The sequence below is a fragment of the Mesoplodon mirus genome, assembly GCF_964341445.2.
Source record: "Mesoplodon mirus genome assembly, chromosome: 19".
Taxonomy (NCBI): domain Eukaryota; kingdom Metazoa; phylum Chordata; class Mammalia; order Artiodactyla; family Ziphiidae; genus Mesoplodon; species Mesoplodon mirus.
In genome coordinates, this window is record NC_138995.1 from 45293997 (window position 1) to 45316669 (window position 22673).

Consider the following 22673-nt stretch of genomic DNA (forward strand, 5'->3'; position numbering starts at 1 on the left):
AGAATTAACAGACATTTTGGCTGTTGAGGGGTGAATGGTAATTTGTGATTAATTTTTTTTTGAGCCAGGGCTATTTTAAAATGTTTCTCTCTCGTACATGAGACAGACAGACACACACACCCACCCCAGTCTGGTGAGCACGTCTCACAGGAAAGTTTAACAAAAGAGTCGCTATTGTCACTGTCCCAGCCGGCAGCAGTACAGCTGAGGGTCAGTTGCTATTTCTATTTTAAACCTTGATTTTTGCAAAGTTTGTCTTTTGACTGTTCTCATTCTAATCAGGCTTAGTTAGGGGATCCGCTCCAAGTCCACACCAGGCTGTGAGGACAGAGAAAGATAAACCGGGGGGATTAAACAAAAAGTTCTGCTCTGTCAATAGGCGTGTGTGTGTGTGTGTGGGTGTGTGTGGGGGGCAGAGACAGAGACAGAGTCGTTGGCCAGCAGTCATTAAACGGCCATTCCCTTAATTTCAAAGAAAGTGCGTTTTGTCATAGAACTGTGTGTTCTTCCTGCTGCTGTATTGGCTTCGCATGCGATTTGTTGGCTGTGCCTTCAAGGTGCTACCTCTTCGACCTTCCCCCTGTGCCCATGACTGTGTGTCCCTAGGAGACAGGGTACTGGCTGCTCCAGCCCTGCCATTCATCCAGCCCCTCGGTCCAGCCCAAACCCTCCCCAAATGCTGGGGTGCCAGCCACCGCCAACTTCGCTGCTGCCAGGATCCCATGCCTCTCTGACTTTGCTCTTGATCAGCTCAGATGCCATCTCGTCTCTGCAACTCCCCCCGGGTCCTCTTCCAGCCCACGTACTGCAGGTTAGGATGAAGTGTTCCCTTGGCAGTTCTCTCTTTGTGGTGGCACCTAGCGTTCTCTCCTGGTTTGGAGACATCTGCAGGAAACTTGTCTCTCCTACCATGTGGCGAGTCCCTGGGGGGCTGATTCGGTATTGGGGCACCTCTGTATACCCCCGGGCTTCCCGGCACGCAGCTGGGCAGGTGCCAGGGACTACAGGCAGGAGGAGGCTGAATTGCTTGGAAGTGTGTTTCTCGAAGATTTTGAGGTCCCTAGGTAGGGCTTGCCATGTCCAGAAGAAGGGGCAAGGAGAGAAGAGGCAGACTCAGAGTGGGCAGAAAAAGTAGAGAAATACAAGTTGCCTTTTTCACCTTGGACAGACCTGGGGTCAGCTCATCATGCCCACCTCAGTCCAGGCTAGCTGTAGGTTGCAGGTCTGCTCTGCTGTTCCAGTGGGCACTGCTTTCTTGGAAGCTCAGAGATGTTCTTCCTAAGAGGCTGCTCTTTCAGAGGGTAAGGAGAAGGTCCCGGTTTGCAGTTCTTCTCCTCATCCTCATCACTGTCAGACTGACTGACACCATGTGGACTGCCATCCAGGAGGACTAAGAATGCTTCCCCGCAGTTTGGACCCAGTGGTGGCTTCCCCAAGGGAACACTTGGCATGTGTTTAATTATTCATTGGTGTTCTCGTCTGTATCTCCCTGCTCCTTGATTGTTTTGTCTTTCCCTAAAAATATTTATTTGAAATTCTGTGATCAAAGACTGAAAAAACAAAATAAAGCCGGATATTAAAATGAAAAAAAAATTTTTAGGAGGTTGGAATGTCAAGATCACTTTTATTAGAAAAGTTTACAAGGTGAAGCCACGAATTATTTACGTAAACTTCATATATCAAGCATAATACTCCCCGCTGTGCTTCTGGTGAGCGATATTGGCTGGCATAACCTGGATTTAAAATACTTTCTACTTAAGACAGGACAAATTTATTTTAATTAAAATTAACGGATTTTTCTTGATCACATTTTAACACACACATACACATTCACACACATCTGTGTTCTGAATTGATAAAGAAAGAACTCTGGTTAAATAATCCACTTTTGTCTGACAACGGAATCCGTTATAGAGGTGCAAATATGCAGAAAGCTATTTGGAAATGCATCCTAGTAGTTGTCAGGTTTTATTATGCAGGAAGGTGTCATGTTTGTTACGAAGCTGAGTGCAGATGGCAGAGTGGAAGAAATGGATCACTAATTTTAACAATGATTAATGAACAGAGATAGAAAATGAATTACATTGGACTATCAGAGGCAAGAAATATTTTTGTGAAAATTTTGACTCATCTGCTGTGCTGTTCTCTGCAAATTATTTTCAGAAATTCTATATGTTGTCAACAGTTGACTGCATTTTCCATTACTGTCTATTTCTGTTCTTAAGTACTTTTGTGTTATTAGAGATACATAATTTCAAAATACCAATACATTCCTGATTACTTAGAGAAAATATATGTAACAGTGTGACTGTTCCATAGACGCTAGCCATAAAAGTCCTGTTTTATAATAATCTTTCATTCTTCCTCATTTTGTCACTACATTAGGAATGTTTGATAAAAAGAAGAGGGGGTGGGGGTTCTTCTAGCACATGCAGAATAAAGAAAAAATAGAAGTGAAGGTAGCAATAAAAATGTGGTCTGGTGGCTTACTGTGGTCTTAAGCTGCTGCCAGCCGTGTCCTTCTTTGTGTCCTCTGCCTGGCATCGTGGGAGGCTGGGACCTGCCCACTCTCAGGAATTAGCCTCGGTGGGCCGTGGCCCACCCTGTCCTGTCTTCTTGGGGGAAAGCCCCAGACATCCTGTGACACTGTCTTCCTTCAGACACAGGAAGTTATCACCAGTTCTTGAAGTTGTCTCAGTAATTTTTTCTTCTGATAGACCCATACTCTAGTCCTATCTCTCAGAGGTTCCAGTGACCTTGGTGTTGATAGTGAGTGTTCATGGCCTCATTTCCTTCATCAGCCTTATCAGCAGTTGTGTGTGTGTGTATGTGTGTGTGTGTGTGTGAGAGAGAGAGAGAGAGAGAGAGAGAGAGAGAGACAGAGAGAGGTCTGCAAATGAATACAGTTTATTTGGTTATGATGTCTGCTCTTGGCGATAGACACAAGTATGTGATATATGGAAAAATGGATAGTGATTTTTTCCCCTCCCTCCCTCCCTCCCTCCATCCCTCTTTTTCTTCTTCTTCTTTATTTTTTGGTAAAGATATTAACCATCTTAAATATGTTGGCTTCAAGGCCTCTTATTTTCTTGATATCCTCAGTGATTGAGACATGGTCTACTAGTGTCTGGATCCTGTATTGTAATTGGTAGGCACTTAATTTCATTCATCACGAGCCAGTGGTGACATGAGTAAATGTCAGAGTCAGCACTTCAGGATACTTGCAATTTCAGGGCGACCCAGTCATAGCTTGGCCTTGTCTCTGCAGCCCATGGTGGCATCCACCTCTCACTCACCACTCTTTAATCCTTGGCTTGGAGGCTTATTTGTATTAAAACCTTACAGTATAGCCCCTGAGGGTTTCCGACAACTCCCCAGTCTTTTCCCAAGAGTGATTCTCCCAAAATAAGAGGACAGCATGCTTCTGGGCCCTCTCAGTGAGTGCTGGCTGGCTAGGGTCTGGCTTTCACACGCGCCTGAGCTGCCTCCTGAGAGCTGCCTCGTGTCTGAACAAATGGACGATCTATAACTACTTCCTTCTCCTGCAAATGAGCTTTCCAAGTTTCCAACTTGACTGTTTTATTTATGCTCTTGACCTGTAAAAACAAGCAGGCTGTTTAAAAAGCAAAAAGTACTTCCCATGATTAGAGTACTTAGAGTTGAAATAAATTGCAGAATGAAGAGGACATTCCTCGTCGCTCCTGTAGAAAATGTCGTGGAGGTTTTGCTACTTAAGGATAGTCTGTGGTTCTACATGTCAGGGTTTCCCCTGTCTCACTGGCCTTGGGGTCCCCAAGGAAGGATTCATGTGTCTTCCTCTTTTCTTGCTTTTAGGTGGTGGAATAATCCTAGTGAACATTTAACGCATGTTTGCAAATGGTTCTAAGTCAAGTAGTTTGCATATAATTATGGTCCTGATGGGAAAACACTTTGGAAAAACAACTAGTGATACAATGCAAGTCCTGCTCAGGTTACATAGCATATGCTAAACACTGAGGAAACACACACAGTCTTTAGTGAACAAGGTAGGGAATGCTCCAGGGAGCCAATTTAGAATGTGACTTAAGGCGAGCGTGGCTTTTCATGTCTCTTTCTTTTGGCAAGTGTGTTGAGTAGCGGTGGTCTCTGGAATTCTCTGTAAGCCCACTGCCTGCCTGGGGTGGCCACCTTGCACAGGTCTGAACGAGGTGGGTGTCCGGAGAGGGGTGTGTTGGGTGTTCTGACCCAGTGCGAGGCTTGATGGTGCTCGGCTAGATGCTGCACCATGGATAATTGAGCAGTGTGAGCCGTGGAGCATGGGTAGGACACAAGTGGGGAGGGAGGGAGAATCTTACAATTCATGGATGGAGAGATCAGGAAGAATAAAAAAGAAATTGTAGATGATCCACTTAAGAGACAAGTGACTCCTAAATATAGAGCTGTCTCTATGATTCATGGTTTGGGTTGCCTTTGAGGTGGTAAGTCAGGTGGAGGGGCACTCTGTAGGAGTAATTTGAGGGTACTTGAGATTTAGACATTTGGATCTGAGCACTAGGTAGTGAGTTGGCGCTCACGTTATGTTTTCCTTCAAACTGAACATCTTCTCGTTATTTAACCTGTGTATGTTAATGTCTGTGTGAATCTGGTTTCTGGCTTAAGTCAGTCCCCAGCCTCTCCTCATACATGGAGAGGTGCCACAGCTTGGGGTCTGTTGGCGTGGCCTGCACATGGCCATCGGTGGAGGCAGCTGGCTCCACTAGCTCTAGAGCGGAAGTCGAAGGCAGTCTTGGTCCGGTTGGTTCTGGCTTTCCTACAGACAGCTGTTTGTCTTTCCACAGTTGTTGTCAGTCTTTTGTTTCGGTTGTAATTACCTTCATATTGATCTGAATTCACTCATCAAATCAGACCTGAAGAGTAAAATCATTTGAAAAATTATTTTAAAGATATCTATTTTAGGGGCTTCCCTGGTGGCACAGTGGTTGGGAGTCCGCCTGCCGATGCAGGGGACACGGGTTCGTGCCCCGGTCCGGGAAGATCCCACATGCCGTGGAGCGGCTGGGCCTGTGAGCCATGGCTGCTGAGCCTGCGTGTCCGAAGCCTGTGCTCCGCAACGGGAGAGGTCACAACAGTGAGAGGCCCGCGTACCGAAAAAAAAAAAAATCTATTTTAATGGGAGAATTCATCCAAGCCAACAGATGGGGACAAGTACCTACCCACACGATCGTTTGGCCACAATTGTTGGTATTTCCAGGGACCGCATATTTGAATGGGCGACACCCTGGCGTGCAAACACAAGACCCACATGCCTACATTCTGCGTTGATGCCAGTCTCTGGGCACGTGCTCTCAGGGTGCCTTTTAAGCTGCCAACCCTAGGAATATATGTTTAAGTTAGACTGAGTTGAGTAATTATAATAAAATGGCCTATAGCGTGAGCCGGAGGATATTCAAGATGTCTGTCATCCTTCTATTACCTCAGGTAAATAACTGATTGACCTTTTTGGGGCTCTGATACTTTACTAATCAGAACCTGAAATCTGTATAACAACACTTCATTTACTTGATAGACAAAAGAACAATTGCACTTGAAGTAATGTGATTTCTAAATAGACACTGCCTGTCAAAAATAAATGCATTAGAAGTAAAATGTAGCTCAAGGAGACAATTAGCAAACAGAGGTGACACCGTAAACAGGTGCACCCATTATTCCCAAAGCTTGTGGCAATATATTCGCGTCTTTTAGAGTGATGGAAGATCATGTGACGGTTTGGTGAATTATCTATCGGTATCATCTGACTGATGAAGCCGCTGCTGTTGCAGATCATTTAAAAACGCATCTCACAAATTACATGGTAGCTGGGAAAAATGCAGTTTTTTTTTTTTTTAAAGAACAATGCTTTTCTAAAGCTATGTGCTAGATACGTAATTTTTTATTTGAAAAGATGGAGACCATTTCATTATGCTGGGTATACAGTCGGTTAAGCTTGTGCAAATTCATTACAATGTTTGTTAATGTATAAAACATTTTCCATTCTGGTTTTAGTGACATTGGATTTTTTTTTTTTTTTATAATGTGCTGTTTCTGAAACATCTGCCATCCCTTGTTACCTGTGGGCAGAGGAGAGAGAATATACTCTTTCTAAGAATGTTTATACAATCTTTACCAAAATGGAAAGGCTTGGAAGATGAGAAGTAAAGGACATTTTTTTCTTTTCTGTGAATTGTTAGGTTTGAATTTTCTGGAATAGGAACTTTACCGTGAGACAGGCAACGGGACCTTTCACTGGCTGCTTGGTGGGACAGGCTAAGAATGACCAGATTTTCTCAGGGCCTCTCTGTCCCCCTGCAGTGGGCTGTGCCCTCAGAGTCACACTCCTGGAGACTTTCCTTGTTATTTGTCATCTGTCACCTTTGCTTTTTTTTGTTTGTTTGTTTGTTTTTTGCTATAGCATGCAGAATACTTGAGGGACTCATGGCTTTGGCAGTTACTGTTTCTTCTTGTTACTGATTCTTCTTGTTACTATAAAATCACAGGAAAGCAGTGTGAAATACTTTATGTGGCCTCAAAATCGGTGTGGCCTCCAAATCGGTCCGCCCTTGAATTTTCATGGCCTTCTCCAGAATAACCAGTAGCGGGAGCTAAACTTAATATGGATTGAGAGGTGACAGTTCAGTGGAACAGCAGCATTTTGATGGCACCCTATGCCCAGATAGAGAAATGGAGATGACACCACGGTTCTGTTGAATTTTCGAGGCACTCTCCACATTCCTGCTGGTTCCCGGGTGGGAGGTGGCGTATGCCCACTCTGCACCTCTGTCTGACTCCTCATCCTTTTCAGTACTTTCTGAGGCATTCATTCAAGTTTCTGTCTTGGAGATGAAGGAGCAAGGATGGGGCTTTGGGGGCTGCCCCGCCTGAGGAGTGGAAATAGTTCGGGCAGCTCCTTTCCCTTGCTGTCCAGATGATGGGCTCTGAGAGGGGGTGCAGGCCTGGCTGACCTACTCTGCTCTGGAGACACAAGTCAGTTCGTCTTGTGAGTTGAGCCAACAAGAAAACCACGAGAAGTGGTACACACAGAAGTACAATGCCAAGTGCCCAGCGCTCTTCTCCAAGGACTGCCCGAGCAGCCTCTGTGGGAAGGTTTTGGACATCAACTCGTCAGAGAAGTGGTGGCCAGAAGGCTTCTGAAGGATCTGAAATCTCTAAGCACTGGAGAGGTTTCCTGATTTGCAGACATGGAAATCCTCCAGCCAGGAAAGAGCAGTTGCCTATGCTTCCTCAAAGCTGTTCTTTCTCTTTTCCCTTTTTTTCCGTTTTAAATTAATAGACTTTGTTTCTTAGTTTTAGGTATACAGGAAAATTGAGCGCAAAGTACAGTCCCTCCCCACGTTTTCTCCTATTGTGTTAGTGTGGTACATTTGTTACAGTGGATGAGCCAACACTGATGTATTATTATCAACTGAAGCCCATAGTTTACATTAAGGGATCACTTTTCATGCTGTACATTCTATGGGTTTAGACAAATGCATCCACTATTAGAGTTTCATATAGAATAATTCCACTGACCTAAAATCCCCTGTGCTTCACCTGGTCATCTCTCCCTCCCCCAAACCCTGACAACTACTGATCATTTTACTGTCTCCTTTGTTTTGTCTTTTCTAGAAAGCTGTAGAGTTGGAATCATACAGTAAGAATCATACATTTTTTTTTTTTTTTTTGCTGTACGCGAGCCTCTCACTGCTGTGGCCTCTCCCGTTGCGGAGCACAGGCTCCGGACGCGCAGGCTCAGCGGCCATGGCTCACGGGCCCAGCCACTCCGTGGCATGTGGGATCTTCCCGGACCGGGGCACGAACCTGTGTCCCCTGCATCGGCAGGCAGACTCTCAACCGCTGCGCAACCAGGGAAGCCCAGAATCATACTTTTAAAACTAGCTTCTTTCTCTTAGTAATATGTCTTTATGGTTCTGCTATGTCATTTTGTGGCTTGATAGCTCATTTCTTTTTATGGCTGAGTACTATTCCATTGTCTGGATGTGCCACAGATTGTCCATTCTCTTATTGAGAGACATCTTGGTTGATTATGCATTTTGGCAATCATGAATAAAGCTGTTATAAACATCTGTGTGCTGGTTTTTGTGTGGATGTGTTTTCAACTCTTCTGGGTAAATACCAAGGAACATGACTGCTGGATTGTATGGGAAGAGTACGTTTAGCTTTGTAAGAAACTGCCAAACTGTCAAAGTGGTTGTGCCATTTTGCCTTCTCACTAGCAATGAATGAGAGTTCCTGTTCTATAGCTTTGCATTTGGTGGTGTCATAGTTTTGGATTTTAGTCATTCTAATAAGTGATGGTATCTCATTATTGTTTTAATTTGCTTCTCCTTGATGACATATGATGTCCAGCATCTTACCTGCTTATTTGCATCTGTAGATCTCCTTTGGTGAGGCATCCAGATTTTTTTGCCCATTTTAAGTGGACCGTTTGTTCTTTATTGTTGAGTTTTAAGACCTCTTTTTTACATTTTGGACACCAGCCCTTTATCAGGTATGTTTTTAGCTGAGATTTTATCCCAGTCTATGGCTTGTCTTCTTCTCTTAATGTTTTCCCTTTGTAACACCTGTGGGAACTCAGCCACCTCAGCCAGTAGCCTATATTCTCATAGGGCCAGAGTCTTCTTACATTTGGGACCTGAGGTTTTAGGACACGTGAAATCAAAGATGCACATGCAGTATGTCTTCAACTATGATCATGAACTCACACACACACATACACACACACACAGACACACACAGACATGCACAGAAAAGAATAGAAAGAAATATACCAACATATCGACAACAATCATACCAGCTGATAGAATTATGTTATTTTTTCTTTGTAGTATCTCAATGTTCCAAATTTTCTAGAAGTGAGCACATATTACTTGAATAACCAGTTTTATAAAACTAAAAGTAAATGAACTGAAAAAGGCAACACCTGTAAAGGAGATCCCACAATGGTTCAGGTAGAACTTGTGTAACTTTGATTTTGATTTCAGAGAATATCTATGGAACCAACATTTCAAGTGATATTGATGATGATACATTTTCTCTAAAACCCTGCTTCAGAAAACAAGTGAATTTTTATGATGGCTAAATTCGGCGGTCAAAAGGCCTGATTTTTGGCTCAGGCTGAAATCGGCCCTGTACAATATAAACATAATGCAAGCCACACATGTGAACCTGTATACAACTTTATATTTTCTATAAGGGAAAAGAATATAAAAAAAGAATGTGTATATATACATATATATATATATATATATATATATAACTGAATCACTTTGCTGTACAGCAGAAATTAACACAACATTGTAAATCAACTAAACTTCAATTAAAAAATAAATAAAATAAAATAGAAACAAAACAAAACAAAAAAAGTTTTCTAATAGCCACATTAAAAATGGTAGAAAGAAACAGGGCAAATTGATTTTAAGGCTAAATTTTGTTTAATTCAGTGTATCCAAAATATTATCATTTCAACATGTAAAAAGTATAAAGATATAAATGAAACATTTTACATTTTTCCAAACGTGATGTGTATTTTAGGCTTACAGCACACCTCACTTTGGGCTGGCGCATTTCACGTGCTCGGTAGGAGCTTGTGGTCAGTAGCTGCCAAGCTGGACAGCTCAGCTCTTTGTGATGGCTTAATATTCAAGCATTATTTGCCAGGCAGAGTACAGAGTACCTGAACAGCAACATCACTCGCAGAAAGTATAGAGGAAAGAGAAAACAGGCACTTTGTGCTTTTCAGTTCTTTCACATTTTTTCTTCAAGATAAGCTACTTCATAGATACCTTGTGATCTGATGATGATATGAAATGTCTTCTGTAAAGGGATAAATATTTTTAATTCATATGGTGATACAATATACCAGAAAGCATTTACAATTTGGGGGACTTTTTTTTGGGCCTCTCACTGCTGTGGCCTCTCCCGTTGCGGAGCACAGGCTCCGGACGCGCAGGCCCAGCGGCCATGGCTCACGGGCCCAGCCGCTCTGTGGCATGTGGGATCTTCCCGGACTGGGGCACGAACCCGTGTCCCCTGCATCGGCAGGTGGACTCTCAACCACTGTGCCACCAGGGAAGCCCCAACAATTTGGGGGACTTCTTTTCTTCTTTTGCATACCTCCCGCTCTGGGGGACACAGTTGTCTCAAATTTGCCATCCTGTAGAATCTTTTTTTTTTTTTGAAATTTTGAATTTTATTTTATTTTTTATACAGCAGGTTCTTATTAGTTATCTATTTTGTACATATTCGTGTATATATGTCAGTTCCAATCATCTTATAGAGTCTTGAGCTGATGTGGGATCTGCCTTCTCATGGATGGGATGAGACTGGGGCCAAGTTAGGCAAAGACATAGGGGAGAGGGTCAGGCACTGGCTCTCAGAGAAAACAGCCTCCAGGAAGAGCTGGGGTGCCGTCCTGCACCGGTTCAGGCTCTGGGACTCCACCAGCGTGGCAGCTTGGCACCATGTCCAGTGACGTAGGTCTTGAGCCTTGTGGGAAGTGTGTGCATCTGGTCTATGCCTCCTAGCCTAAGCACACTAGCCTAGAGGACAGGTTCTCCTTCTCTGCCTTGCCCTGGGTCGGAATCTCCCACCTTGGGGTGAGGAGTAGGAATCCATGTGCAGAATGGTGCCAAGGCGTGGGTATGCTCCTGAGGGCATGTGGGGCCATGGAGTGTCTCTGACTAGTGGACACCAGGCAAGCTTGGCTGCTTTGGAGACGGGGCTCTCCAAGGCCACGGGAGAGAGATGTTGTCTGGTGCTGGGAGACAGTGGGGCGTAGTGGCTCCCACGGTCATGAGCTCTTAACCTTGGGCAAGTTACTTCGTGCCTAGTGCCTCAGTTTCCCATCAGTAAATGAACATGATAATGGTACCCACCTCACTGGGTTGTCATGAAGGGTCAATATTGTCATGAGGGACTCTGGCTGGCACATGGTAAGTGCTCAATACATGTCAGTTGTCACTCTTACGAGTTCAGGAATGGTTAGGTCAGTGAACACATCCCTTCAGAAGTGGTGCGTGTGTGTGTGTGTGTGAACGTATTCCGGCCGTTTCCTGGACTGTATTTCTTTAAGGGCTCATGCACTCCTGTCTCCTTCCTGCACCATCAGCCTGGACTGAATCACCAGCAAGGATCTCTTCCTTTTCCCTTCACTTTCCCTCTTTCCTTTTCTCCTTCTCAGGGCTGTTTTGACTATGAATTAATTGTAGGTTGGGGGACTTGCAAGCAAAAATCAAAGCCAATAAACTTCAAAAGCACGGGGAGGACCAGGGCCACCGGGGGAGTGCAGAGGCTGACGGGGGCTCTTGGGGCTGCGGGGTGAGGTGGTGGGGGCTTTCCATGTCCCTTCAAAGGGGGCACCAAGTGTTTCAGATTGTCACTTAAAAGCTTAGATGCGAAACTTTGGAAATCTGGGTGAGAGGCAATGGTTTCCAAAACAGCTATTTTTATCTTTTGCCAGCAAGCATGAGCCCAGTGGAACGTAAAGTTAAACTTGGAATTTCTTGGCAAGGGTTAATAATCAATGTAGATCTCCTAACAAAGGAGATGCTGCCTTATTATACTGGGAAAGTTTTTTTTCTTAACTGTCAGTGAAGCAGTACTAATTATTACTCCAGTGTAAATGAGGTCATTTCCTATTAAGAGAACAAAATGCTTAGCCTCGCCTTGCCAATTCATACCAACTATTTTTCACACATACTCAGCTTTTTAGTTTTTTTCTAAATTTTGATAAAATCCATTCATTTGTATTAGAAAAGTGTAAACCATCTCAATAATAGTTGCCCATGATTACCCAGATGAGCTTTTGTAATGTGTGGGTTGTTTGAATACCATGTGTTAGCTATGGAACAATTAGGCAGCTGAATGGATCTTTAAAACAATCAGATACTTTTATCTCACTGAAAAAATACATTCCTTGGATGTGTACTGTTAAACCGTAAATTCCGGGGAACATTAAACTCACGTCACGAGGAGAACTTTCGGATATATGTTGATCAAGGACAAAAAGACATCCAAATATCTTGTCTTCATGTTTTCATTTTTTTATGCAAGCAAAAAGATTTAAGGAATATTGTAGCAAACAAAGGGTAATTGTTTTAGCCCAGATGTTGCTTTTGCACAACAAGCAGGTTACAATGTTCCCACAGAGCTGATGAGCCCAATCAGGGAAATGATTAAAAATTGATTTTGTCCCTGTAATTACAGTATGTAAACTACTTAGCTTGGATTGCAAAGGAAGTGATTTTCTAATTACGTATATACTCTGGTGTCTAATGATTGGTTTTTTGAAGTAATGAAGAGAGAGCACTAACGACTCCTTGGTGTTCTGTTGTTTAAGAAAGACCATCTTTAGAGTAAGCAGCAACAGACAAAGAGTTTAAATTGAATTTTCAACACTGTTAATGTGCACATGGATTTGTTTATTAAAGAGACAGGGAAGTAATTTGATTGGCTCTGAGCATCTTGGCTTTTTTTTTCATGCTAAAGCATGTAAAAATACATGCACCGGGTCGCAAGCTGATGGGAAGAGCCTCTCCACTCCTCTTTTATCATCCCAGTGCCCGGGCTGATATCGCGGGCTCTCAGGTTCCTGTGAGCGTCTGATGTCTGTGTATCCTGAAAGCATTTAGATCGAACAGGTATCAAATAGCTTCTCCATCAAAGTTACCTTTGTTTTAAAATGAAAGAAGAGGCTTCCTTTGGAAGCATGTCTGGGCAGCCCAACGCACTCCGTGTTAGAATATTTCAGTTGTGTCCTGTGATGCTGGGCTCTGCATCAGGATGGCAACTGCCACCCCCAGCCCAAATGTACGTGCACAAACACACAGACACATGCACACACACTCACACAGGTGTCAGCCCTGTATTTGGAGGCCCGACTGAGGTGGGTCCGTTGTGGGACCCCATGGGGTGGGCTGATGGGGTTTAAGAAAGAGCTGGCTGAGTTCCGAGTGTTCCTTCTCTGCTGTGAGACACTTTGTGGCTGTTGAATAACAGCTCCTCAAGCACCTGTTCTGGCAGAAGTTAGAAGAGGGCAGTGGCTCCAAGGTGACCCCGAGAGCAAGCGTGTGGTGAGGCCGACAGATCAGGACACATTGCCATTGAAAAGATCTTTTGTTACTCATAGTTCTTAAGGGGAGGGGGCATGCCATGCCATGCAGTGCTGCCCAGGGGAGCACCAGGGTTGGTCAGGAAGAAGAACGAGCGAGGGGAAATGCGGTTTCTGAGAGAAAGGCACGGCAAGGCAGGGTAAGCAGACTTAGGATTGGCTAGTCCGATAATTTTAGTAGGCTCCGGGGCTCAGGGGCTGGCTCCCGTTGTCTGGTACCTGACCCTGGGGCAACTAGGGCAGGGGGACAGTGGTCCAGTGTGTGAGAGCCTGATACAGAAGGTTGTTGGGGCATGGGCTCTGGATTGGTTCGTTTGCAAATGAAACATGTGCTCCCAGGGGAGTCATTTGCTATCTCTGGGAATTGGCTAGTTCTAGGAGCGGCTGTCCCTGCAGGGTCATCAAGGCCCCAGATGTCAAAGCATCAGAAACATATGGTTACCGCACCTGAGCCCTGGGTAAGGGCTGATTTGGGAGTGGTGATCTGTGCCACCAGAGTCGCGGGCCAGGATGCGCACAGGGTGACTCTGGGCCCCCGTTATACCTGACGTCCTACTTGGCAAGTCTCACTGGCTCCACACAAAAGGCATCCTGAATCTGCTTGCTTCTCCCCATCACTGCGGCTCTCAGCCCAGGTCAAGTCCGCCTCCTCTCTCACCTGGACAAACTGCAGCAGCCTCCCCAGGGCTCTCTGTGCCTCCACTCTGGTCCCCTCTTGCCTGTTCTCCCCACAGCAGCCAGAGTGATTCTTGCACAATGTAAATCAGATCGTGTTATTCCCTTGCTCAAAACCCACCAATGGCTCAGAATAAAATCCATATTTCTTACCGTGCCTGCTGAGGTATTTGGATCCTAAATAGCCCACCCTGTCCCATTTTCCCGCTCACTGTCCATGCCCTGGCTCCATGGGCAACACACCAGCTCCGTCCTACACCATGGCCTTTGCATTCACTGTTTGCTCTGCTTGTAAAATTCATCCTCAGCTGTTCACAGGGCTCACTCCCTTACTTCTTTCTGGTCCCTTGTCAGTGTCACTTTTTTTTTTTTTAAGTTATTTATTTATTTATTTTTGGCTGTGTTGGGTCTTCGTTTCTGTGCGAGGGCTTTCTCTAGTTGCGGCGAGCGGGGGCCACTCTTCATCGCGGTGCGCGGGCCTCTCACTGTCGCGGCCTCTCTTGTTGCGGAGCACAGGCTCCAGATGCGCAGGCTAAGTAGTTGTGGCTCACGGGCCCTGCGCCACCAGGGAAGCCCTCAATGTCACTTTTTTAGTGAGGTCTCCTCTGATTACCTTATCTAAGGTAGTCTCTGTCACTGTCCGTCATTTCCCCAGCTTTATTTTTTCTTCTTAGAACTTATTCACTAACATTATATTTAAGTTTTATTTGTCACAGCTCACTAAGACATAAGTTTCGCACAAGCAGAAATATTGCATACCACCGGGTCCCCGGAAGCTAGAAGTTAGGAGACACGGGGGGCACTTGACAGGTGAGGGGTGAATGAGGGACTCAGTCCCTGAGGCTTTTTCCCAGGTAGCTTTCCTCACCAGGAAGCCTCTCCTGTTGGGAACTTATGGGGGTGGTGAGGGCTGTCACTGGGGCTGTGTTCATCCCTCAGAGTCTCGGAGAAGGAAAGCGAGAATCACTGAGTGCTTTGGAATGGAACTTCCAAGTCCATTCAGAGGAGCCACCGTTTTGGGGGCAGGGTCCTTGTCCGTAGCGGGTCTGGAGAGAATATTAAGTACTGAGCTGGGAGGGGCACCCAGACGCTCGGAAAGGGTGATGTCGCCCCAGGTAGTGTCCCCTGGAGAAGAGGCTCGAGCGCCCCTCTGTGTGCCCCTCCAGACGGAGGAGAGCCCGCTGCCCAGGAGAGCAGGTTCAGAGGCCTTGGCCCTGGACGGCTGGGGTGTAATGTTCAGACAGCTCCAGGCCTGCCTCCTGTTAGCTGCGCCCTTCTCCAGACCGAGGGCTGAGGGAGCTCTGCTGTCTCTGTGTCTGAATCCTTCTTTCCTAACTCTTGTCTGGAAGGAAAGCAGTTGATCTCCACTCCCATCTGCCCCGGACTCTGCCCAGACTCCTCAGCAGACAGCTCTGCTTCTGCTGCTGGGCCTCCAAGGGACCCCTGCGGAGGGTGATCCTGTCTCTCTAGGAATATACTCCATCTCCTGCAGGGGCAGCCTCTGGTGCAGAACGGGGACCAGGGGAGGGGGGATGTGAACCAGCCCTGCCTTCTTCCCTTCCATGCTCCTTTTTCTTCCCTCCATCTCTGCTACTTCCCTCCCTCTCTCCCTTCTTTTCCTTCCTCTGTCCGTCTCCATCCCCCCATCTATCCAATGTCCTTCCATCTTCCCCTACTCCCTCCATCCTTCCTTTCCCTCTTTACTTCCTTCCCTCCCTCCCACTCTCCCTTCCACCCCTCCACACAACATTTACTGAGCTCCAAGCCCTCTGCCGGAAGTTAGGGACTAGAAGGACATAGCCCTTTCCCCATGTGCTGTGGGGTGACCCAAGGACTTCCCTCAGCTTGGTGCCTGGTGCCTGGTGCTTTGTACCAAGCCCTCAGCAAATGGTAACTCTTGTTGTCACTTGTATGACTTTCCAGTTGTCACGGTGTAGGGTGGGCGACAGGTGTGTGATGACCATGGGAAGGCAACCTGTTTGCCTAGAGGAAGGATCTTTTGTGGTCAACTCGGGGCTCATTACAGAGGCACTGTCGATGGGGGGTGTGTGGCATCTTTGTTCATCCCCTGACTCGCCAACGGCCTCTTCCCTCAGTGCCCTTGTGCCTGAGTATGGGAGGCTGGGCCCCTGCCATGCTGAGGTTTCCCTGGCTCTGCTCAGAGCTGCCTTGTCTCCCCCGGGAGAACTCATGAGGGAGGGGCATGCCTTGTCCCCTAGTGGGGGCCCAGCGGATTCACAGGGATGCCGCTGTGTGGGCCCACTGTGTGCCTGGACCACCTCCCACTTCTTTCTGTCTCTGTCCCCCGTGTCTTCCTGTCCTCTCCACCCCGCTTCAAAGTCCCTCTTTCAGAGCTTTCCATCCCCTCTCCTCCCGTCCCCTTCCTCAGAGGGGCCTTGGAAGTGCCTCAGGCTATAAGCAATCCCTCCCTCCCCAGACCCACCCCCACAGTGCTCCCTACTTTCTCTCTCCTGCCTCTCCAAGTTGCAGCCACCCTGCACTCCTTGCTAGAGCCCCACGTCAGGATCTCTGAACCTTTGCCTTCCCCTTACCTCCAGCCCCGTCTCCCTCGAGGCCCTGCCTGCACCTGCTGAAGGGCTCAGCTCGCATGCCCTCCCTCCCTCCTGGGTGTCCCGCCGTTGGCCCCCTCTTGGCAGGCTCCCTGTCCTGCCAGACTCTTCACACAGTGGGCCATTTCTGGATCCCGTGGCAGATCTGCTTGCCGTTGGCCTACCCCAGGGCTTGGCACACAGAAGATCTGAGCCACTGACGGAACAGGTCTCCTAAACTCATTCGCTCCCTGGGGCTGGTGGCTGAGAATGACGGCGTGTGGGCCTTCCCTGCGTTTTAAAGGGGAGGCAGGGGCTATCAATGTAGTGGGTGGGACTTCAGGCCTTTCTTTGGTGAGGTGGTTGCTACCCAACCCCCCTTGGCTCATGCCGTGCTTTTCGCTGCCTGTGGGATCTGGCCCCTCCCGCCCCTCCTCTGATCCGGTGGTACCTGCACCAAACTGGACTTCTGGGCAGTGCCTCCTGGGTGGCGCCCCTGCCCTGGCGCCTCCCCGTGGGGTCCCCGTGAAAGGCAGGGATGAGGGGAGGCCTCCAGTCAGGGACCTGCTTCTGGCTATGTTACTGCCTTATCTCCCTCAGTGCGAGTTACTTGCTTGCACCAGAAGGGCTGTTACTGCACTGCCACCTTCCTTCCTCCCCATCCGAATCAAGGACATCAGTGTCTGACGTGGTCCCCTTTGCCCGACTTGCGGTGACATCAGACACCCGGAGCCCCTCCTGTTTAGACTGGCTCACAAAGGCACAACTGGCACGAACTAGATTTCCCTTCCTGAGGTTCCCATTCCAGCAGGAAGCTTGTTAGGCAAACCTTCCTGGGCAGGACGCCACCTTTGGGCAACCCCCTAAGCACTCGGGGGATCCCTTACAAGAGCACAGCTCCAACACAGCCTCAGGGCTGTGCTGGGGCCTCGAGTGATTGAGGACCCCAGGCAGATTGCAGGAGCCGGAGGTCTGATCAGTGGTGTGAAGCCGGAGGACAAGCAGGGGTGAGACTTGCCCAGTGAAGTCTCCCTGTGTTCTCCCTGTCACTGGAATTTACAAGGCTTCTAAGTGAACAGCCCCTGGAGAATAGTCCTCAAATTTTGCAAGCCATGAGCTTGGATATAAAATCTAAGTCTGTCCTCCACCTCCTGCTAAGCGTGAGGAGGCTTGTGAGCAAATTAAATCTTCATAGAGCCACGTCGGGTGCCGGACGCCTGTTCCTCTCAGCTGCGGTAGAACCTAGGAAAGCATAGCATCGAGCGCGTGTTTTACACTGCCTAGATTTTCGTGTTGAGTGATACAGAAAAAACAAAATGCAGAAGATAATCTGATTGAGGAGAGAGACTTGTAATCTCTGTCCTCGTGGCAGATGGTTGAGATGTAGACTTTTGCTTTCTGTCTCAAGATAGGCAGGTAGAAATTTGTTTACAAATAGCGGTGTCCCTGTTACACTTTGAGAAAACACTTCCAGCACGCACTCAGCAAACACCTTTTTGGTTGCCAGAAATCAGTCTTGGAGTTGGATGGAGTGTTGAAATCAGTGGTTTGATGTTCAAATACCTTGGTCTGGGGCTGCCACCACGTGCTCTCCGAATGCATCTTCTGGTTCATTTGCAGACACATCCTTAAATCTCTACCGGAATTCTGCTTCTACAATATCAGAATGTACAATTTATCAAGAGGGAATGTTTGCTTGCCCTATTAAGTCCCTTCTGTAACATGGCAAAACAAATTAGATTCTGCGCTGCACTGGCTCCGAGCTGGAGATCTCAGACTGAGGCTTGGCCTCAATCACCCCAACTGACACTCTAGAACCACTGTGGTGGGCATCTCGGCTTTCCCTCTGGGCCCTTATCTCATCCTGCTGCTTTTCTGATCTTGGTTCAGAGAGAGGACTTTGATGACAGACAACACTCCTGACCCCTGGGTCAGTTGCAGATTCCTGGTCTGGACCCATTGAAAGCTGCTCTGGCCACTGAACCAGGCATAGCCAATTGAAATTTGGGTGAAATTGTGTGTGGTCTACTGTAGGGGGCTCCTTAAATTAGGGAGCGAAAAAGAACCCCTGAGGACCTTCTCAGTTCCTCACTTTTAGAATTCCAGAGAGAGAGGGAGGGAAAGAGAGATAGAGAGAGAGGAGGGGGGACTTATGTGCTCTTATTTCTTCTTCCATCCCACCTAGAGAAGAGGTGGTTAGATGCCCCACCCCCTTCTCTTTTTGCAGGTGACAATTTCCCGTTAAAAGAAGCTGAGCAGCTGCATAGCACAGGGAGATCAGCTCAGTGCTTTGTGACCACCTAGAGGGGTGGGACAGGGAGGGTGGGAGGGAGATGCAAGAGGGAGGAGAAATGGGGATATATGTGTACATATAGCTGATTCACTTTGTTATACAGCAGCAACTAACACAACAATGTAAAGCAGTTATACTCCAATGAAGATGTTAAAAAAATAAAAGGTTGAATTAGACTATGTAAAAAAATTTTTAAAAAGGGCTTCCCTGGTGGCGCAGTGGTTGAGAGTCCGCCTGCCGATGCAGAGAACACGGGTTCGTGCCCCGGTCCGGGAAGATCCCACATGCCGCGGAGCGGCTGGGCCCGTGAGCCATGGCCGCTGAGCCTGCGTGTCCGGAGCCAGTGCTCCACAACTGGAGAGGCCACAACAGTGAGAGGCCCGTGTACCGCAAAAAAAAAAAAAAAGAAGAAGCTGAGCAAATTTGGTTTATTGCAGCAAAGGTCACATAGTTCCCACTTTGAAAATTGCTCAATGAATTGGGGCAGTGGGGGCTATTAAATGTTTTTAGACTCTCTCAACTAGCCCAGCAAATTGTTACCTTGGCTGAATGCTGTTTACCTGTCTTATTGGAGTCGATGTGTCCGACACTGAGAATTTCTAACAGGTCTTATCTTTGCAGTTCCTGACTACCACGGCTTTAAGAATATCCACCAGCTACAAGGGAGCTCCGTTGCTTTCAGACTCGCCTGGTAAGGAACATTGTTTTGTAGTTTGTTGAAGTGGTGTCTGCCTGTGTCTTGTCGGGGAGCCAGACTGCCCTCTTTGGGTTGTGGGTCCCTGTGCTGGGTAAGAGTTCTCCCAGCTACTCCCTTGCCTCTTTGGACAGAGGCTGGGCTTTGGAGAAGCTTCCAGATTCAGAGGTCTCTGGGATCCAGCATGGGCCCCAGGTCTTCTGGGTGTGATAACTATGTGATATCAACATGTGCTCAGAAGTTCTCAGAATGGGGTCAGAGATGGGGCAAAGCCCTGCAAGGTTGGCTTATCGCTGTCTTGTGTGATATCCTGGAGGGTCGCTGTCTGCTGGCTGGCAGCGGGAACGAGAGCTGGTGAGCTGGTGGGACGGCTACCCAAAGCCAGGCGGCCCCTCCAAGCACCACCCAGGGCCTGTTTCCCCACCACTCAGCATGTGGTTCTGCGGCTTGGCCCAGTCTTGGAGGAAACCTGTCTCCGAGTGGCTCCGTGCCTGTCACCTCAATCAGACTCAAGATCATGAACTCAGTCATGGAGTGTTTTCCCCACACTGAAGCTAAAAACTTAAAATAAGAAGGGGCAGTGCTTGTATTTGATGTCTGCAGCCTCCTCCTCGGAGGCTGCTCCTGATATCTCTGTAAACTCACCCTCAGATCTAATTAGCCAAACCCACCATCTCCTGACCATGGGCCTCAGAGGTCACTACATAAACCAGGGAAATTGATAGTGGAATTATGCACTTAGAAATTAATTTTGCATTGTACTGAATATATATTTTTATTGTGACTTTATCTTGTTGAAAAAGTGCTTACTTCTGATTTTGTGGATATTACTGACCGTGGATTACTTTTATTTTGGTTTTTACACAACAGTTATGTTAGAAATTTGCTGTTTTATTCTTACCTTCTTAGTAAAAATCCTTTTATCACACAATGGGTAATTTATATCCATTACCAGGCCTTTCAATCCTTTTCAGTGGGGCTGTCAGCGCCGTTGGCACAGTAATGATTAATGTGATCTAATAATAGTGTGCCATTATATTACCTTAGTAAAACATGTACCAACATCCTATTCGGATCTACCAAATTCATAGCTTCCTATAATATTTTTGTTGAAAGACAGGATTACTATTTTTCAAAGCTGATTTTTTCCCCTTTAACATATTTAATGAAATTCACAATTCTTTGCCTTAGTAATCCGGGCATTTGATTGGGCTCGGTGGGTGAATTTGACAGCTGTAGGCACTGTTGTGATTTGTCAGGGAGAGGCTGGACAGTCCCAGAGATCGGCCAGAGAGATTATTGTGTTTTTGTTGGGCCTGGGTTGTTTTGCCTTGAAGAAAAAAATGGCTGGATTTCCAGTCCCTTCTGACATGTAATAAGGAAAGTGTGTTTTAGATCAGAAGGCAAAAGAGCAAGTAATTTGGCTCAAAGACTCCTCTCTTCCCTCCCCTGTTTCTTCCTCTCTTGCCACCTGCCTCGGTCTGCTGGTGAGCAGGACGGGCCGCACAGCCAGTGGGAGCAGCTTCAGACCCCTTTCCCAGAAATACTCCTTCTTGACCCATCCTTTTTTCTTGTAGCTTTGGCTCACCTTCTCTGGAGCTGAGATAGGGTTTCTCAGCCGGGCACTGCTGACATTCTGGGCTGGGTAATTCTTTGCTGTGGCGCCGTCCTGTGCAAGGTAGGATGGTTACAGCATCCCTGGCCTCTGCCCATCGGGTATCAGTTATGAACCCCGTTCCCCCGTTGTGACAACCAAAAATGTCTCCTGAAATTACCAAATGTCTCCTGGGAGGCACAGTTGTCCCTGCTTGAGAACCACTGGTCTAGTGTGATAGGAATATAAGCAGATTTTTTTGCAGTGTGGGGGAATTCCAGTTGGAGTTCCAGAGTTTCCTGGTGCTTCCTGGGACATCTTTGGCTGTGGAAGAAAAGATATGTGGATGATGGCTACACACTGCATCCTTCTCCTGGCTGAAATGCAACCCTCTTACTTCTTTCTCCCCCCGACTCTGTCACAGAACCTGGCCCGAATGAGGGCCTGAATCTTAGCTTCTTCCACTTAAATCCCATTATAATCATGCTTGTGATTGATAACATTCCACCTTTTCAAAGAGCTTTAAAATCTGTGTCAACCAAGGATGACATTATTGTAGTCCCGGCGAGATGTATTCAAACAATTACACACTCAGATCGAAGTGGGAAGGTTTGTCCTTCTATGCTCGTGCCTCTGTGATGTGGCTTTCACTAGCACCTCAGCCCCCGTGGCCCCAGAAACCTTCAGCAGGAAAATGCACGGGAAGAAACAGGTTTTGCCCTTGTTACCACTCAGCTCTGAAAGCAGCTTGAATATTTGGGCTTTTTAAGGCTAGAGGCTGGGGGACGAAGGTGAGGTTGTCGAGCGCAGGGGAGGGAGAGAGAGGGAAAAAGAGAGAAAGAGAGGGTGAGGGAGGGAGAGAGAGAGAGATCCTCGTTTTTGATTCAGAACAAAAATTACTGCTGCAACATTGGCTCGAAATATGCAATCAACTGAAATCAGGAAAAGTATTTTGAAAATTTATATTGAAATACTTGAATCTAGATATGTGTGCACCCACATACATGTATATATTTAAATCAAGGATAGAGAAGACGAGAAATAAAGCTTTTGTCATAAAAATACTGCCTGTAGTATTTGCCCTCAAATGATCCCGCCACATTGGAATACATTTTTTGTACTGTTGGCATTTCCATAGAAGACAATTTTGTTTGTTTTTACAACTGATCCTTGATGATAACAACAAATGAGGAAATGCCTCTGATTTACCTTTGTGTGAGAGGATTTCAAATACGTTGTGATGTTTGGTGCAGGAATCATTTTTGGTGACCCACTTCTTTACTGGTTTCTGGTCTGTCTCCCCTACTACAGTGTAAGCCTGGAAAGAGTAAGGACTTGCTGTATTTTGTTCAGTGTTATTTTCCTAATTCCTGGAATGGTGCTCGATGCACAGTAGGTTCTCAATAAAATTTTAGTGACTGGAAGGATGGATAGGTGGATGCATGGATGGGCGGATGGATGTGCAGGTGAATGGATGGATGCATGGGTAGATGGGTGGATGGGCAGATGGATGGGTGGCTGAGCGGATGGGTGGATGAGTGGATCAATGGATGGATGAGTGGATGGGTAGATGGATGGGTCGATGACTGGATGGATGAGTGGATGAGTGGATGAGTGGATGGGTGGATGGATGCGACTCTATCTCAAACCCTAACAGAATCTTAGAATGGTAGGCCCAGTGGTTCAAATGAAATCCCACTTTTTACCATCTCTTCATCCCTGGC

The 22673-nt window shown here is 46.8% G+C and overlaps 1 protein-coding gene across 3 annotated transcripts in view; it reads left to right on the forward strand.

The window, feature by feature from the left end:
• The window catches only part of ZNF536 (zinc finger protein 536), a gene marked incomplete at its 3' end in the record, with an annotated part of 282752 nt that overhangs the window by 33862 nt on the left and 226217 nt on the right, over nucleotides 1–22673 (forward strand). For 2 of the 3 annotated variants that reach the window (XM_082605814.1, XM_082605812.1), the window contains exon 1: nucleotides 19045–19352. Of the gene's footprint in view, nucleotides 1–19044; nucleotides 19353–22673 lie in introns of those variants that run through there. The other variant, XM_082605813.1, reaches the window with a different exon arrangement.